This window comes from Marmota marmota, unplaced genomic scaffold, assembly GCF_001458135.2.
Source record: "Marmota marmota marmota unplaced genomic scaffold, marMar, whole genome shotgun sequence".
NCBI classification, from domain to species: domain Eukaryota; kingdom Metazoa; phylum Chordata; class Mammalia; order Rodentia; family Sciuridae; genus Marmota; species Marmota marmota.
In genome coordinates this window covers 6379530-6383134 of record NW_025999880.1, presented here as the reverse complement: position 1 = coordinate 6383134, position 3605 = coordinate 6379530, and positions in this window count along the sequence as shown.

Here is a 3605-nt window from a genome sequence, read left to right as displayed (position 1 = left end):
TGTGTATAAGAGACAAGCTCAAAGATGGGGTGGGGGAGGGGTGGTGTGAGACAAGAAAGTTTGGAGAAGAACAAGAGGAAGACAATTGAGCAAAAAAGAAAATTTCATCATTGTCCTGCTTTGGGTCTGTTCCACACCTTTCTAATGGAAAAACCTGTTTAACCTGTTTTGCTTTTTTTTTTTTTAATTCAAAACCTGGCAGCCTTTGAAAGTTATGAGTGAGGGTTGCATGGCTTTTCAACCTCCACTCCTCCAGGACTGAACAATTCCATCTCTCTTTCCCCAGCTTACCTGTGGCCTGGGGAGCCTGCTCAACTTGCATAAATGGCTGTTTATGGATGATAGCATCTGGTATGCCCCTGATGAGGTCACCGTGTTATGTTAAATGTTTCTACCTCCTGGTGGAGAAGCCAAAGCTGACTCAAAACCACCTCTCTCAAAACCACCTCTGCCCATCAAAGAGAGCACAGCACCCAAGGTGGGAGCTACCCTCTTTGAAAGGCCGTTTAGGTCCCTCTCAACTTGCAATACCCACTTAGAGTCAAGAGTGAAGATCACAGCCTTGGCCTAATAATGCCAAAATTCATATTCTATATGAAGCACCTGTTCCCACAGGGCTCAGAACATCTTGTCTGGCTTTTTTTGTTGGTGGTGGGGTTTTTTTGTTTGTTTGTTTTTTGCTTATGATGCTGAGGATTGAACCTAGGACCTCATGCATGCTAGGCAAGCACTCTACCACTGAGCTACACTCCCAGTCCCCTCATCTAGTATATTCTCTTCACAACCCTGGAAAAGTTGTGTTAGTTGACTTGATCCCCAGGCTACAGATGAACAAATTGAGGTTTGAAGAAATTGTGCAACCTTCCCAAGGCCTCATCCTAATTAAAAAGACACAGGAATTGAGTTCAGGTCTTTCTGTTTCCCAAGGTTAAGATTGTTCCTACAGTTTCTGGACAAAGCATCCTGGGGTGAAAAGACCAGAAATGTTATACAATCCAATTATCGAATCCTATTGTGCCTCAGTTTCCTCAGCCATAAGAATTGGAAGCAAAACACCCTTAATAGGATTGCTGTGGATCAGCTGAGATCTTACCTATGATTTGTAAATTGACTGAGTACGTCGTACCCAGTTTATTGGCTGAAAGAATGAATCAATAGTTGGGAAAACTACCATTTCTTCTGTGCTTCAGAGTTCAAAGGAAGTCCTTTACTGTTTCTCAGACGAGGGCCTGTAAAGGTCCCACTGCTGGCCCTTGGGAGGCTGAACAGAAATGCCAGAGTTGGGGCTTCATGTACCCAGAGTTCCCTGCATGAGGCATAGAACAAAACCCCTCTGCTTCCTTGAACTGCTGGCCAACGTAACTCCAACCGGACTTGCTTGTCCAATGTTCTCTCTGTAGCTGCCCTAGGATGTGGGGGAATATAGGAAACAAAACAAATGGGTTCTTTTTTTTTTTTTTAATAAGGTCAGAAAGCCATACCAAATATTTCGATTCTCCAAGGTATCTCCCCTCCAGCTGTCCAAGGTTTTCAGCTGGGTCTCAGAAATGGAGCTCAGGACACCCAGACAAGTCATTCTAACCAGCTGTGCCAGGAAAATATTAGCATTAAAAAAATAAAGCAAAGATTCGTTTATTTTTTAATAAATGTGTATCTTTCTATAAAGAAGCTCTTTGGGTCCCTCACACTCAAGAACTCTGGCCAATTCTGTCTTCACCTGCCCGAGATTAGCCATTTCAGAGCCAAATTTATTCATGTCTAGCTCTACTCAACCTTACGAGCATCACCCCCAACCCCTCTTTTCCTCTTGATGCTGATGTTCAAGAGTTCACACTCCTGTGGGAAGATTTGGTTCTATTCTGAAGATGGTGGGGGCGGTCAGCTGTGGCCAGCAAAGCCGCCAGAACTATGGGGCCTGAAACTCTCTCCACCCTGGCCTCTGACAGCCAGTTCCCCCAAATGGGGCAGCCAAGGCCTGCTGCCTCCTGCCTTGGGAAGCAGCCCAGGGGTCGCGGAAGGAGACCCCAGAGAGCTGTAGGGTTAACCAACCAGCCATAAATGTTACCTCCTCCCTCGGTCTTCAAAGGCTTGGGGAAAGAAAACAAACCACATAAATCTTAATCGGGCTCCTTACAACTGCCCTGGGAGGTGGCTCCAAGAAGAGCTGGGTGGTGACTCTGTGCAGAGGATTAAGAATTATTTCAGTGAACAGCACCAGAGCCAGAAATAGATGCCTTGTATTTTTCTTTTTTGCGCTTTTCTTTCCCTCCACCCCCTCCCCCTACCCAAGAATGGCTTCTTGCTGTTTGCCACACAGCAGCTTCATGGTGAGAATCCCTGGACTCTAAGGGGTTCACGATGCCCACTGTAGATAATTCATTGATCATTTTAAAAGAAACAGGAGACCTGAGAACAAGATCTAGATGTCTGGAAACCAAGAAAGGAGGTGCCACGTCCATTTGAGAGGTTGACCAGCTAACTGATATATGTACCACAAGTGGGGTCAGGGAGCAGGGCTGACAGCGCGAGGTGGCCACTCCTGCTGAAAATCATCCCATGATATAGCTTTGCATCCAAGAAAACTCTCCAAACCTTTTCTAAACTCCCAAGCAAATCCACACAGCCTGTGCCTGAGAGCACTGGCTCCAAACCCCATTCTGACAGGTGCATTCTAAGGGACCCTGAGCAAGACATCCACTCTCTGCAGCCCCACCTTCTCCTCCTAATGATAACTAGGAAATATGTCGGTGCCTTCTCATAATGCCAACTTAGCATGTCACCAAGTACGTTGCATGTATTTTAACCACGTAATCCTCACGATAACTCTCTCAGGTTTTACGGATCCCATTTTGCAGATGAGAAAAACTGAGGCTCAGAGAGGTGAAGTAATTCATTCGAGGTCACGCGAAAACAAGGATAATAGCACTTACCTCATAGAGTGAGGAGCGAATGAGATAATGTCTGTAACGTGCTTAGCATGATTCCTGGCGCCTTGTGAGCTCTCATTTAGAGTTCACTGCCTCTGGAAATTCTCCCTAAACCCCTGACCCCCTCACCCTGTACCACCCTCACATACCTCCATCTGAGCTCTGCTCCCTGCCCCGCCCCACCCCCCCAGGAGCTCTTCAAGGGCAATGATGTCTCATTTTTGGAGCAGCAGCCAGTACCTGGCACACTCTAGGGACAGAGTAGGTGAGTGTCAAAATATTGAATGAAACCTCATAAACAAATGCCCAATTAGTAGACAGCATATGCAAGAAGAGTAAAAATAAGTCCTAATAACAAAATGACTTGTCCTGAAGATGGCGAAAGATCCAAAATTTCCTGGAGGAGCCAGTGTGCTAGTGGAAAAATGTACAAAAGGGAACGAGGAGCGAAGTCATCCTCTTTTTTTAAATACCAGCTTTCACCGCAGTTTAAGGACTTCACAGACTTCCCCAGAATGTCTATAAATCATAGGAAGAGCCCAGAGTCCTGAGACCCAGCCACTCTGACTAACTTCAGCAAACATCCTCCACACCCTGCCCACCTGCACACGCCCACACATACCTGTATCTCTCTCTCTCTCTCTCTCTCTCTCTCTCTCTCTCTCTCTCTCTCCTGTC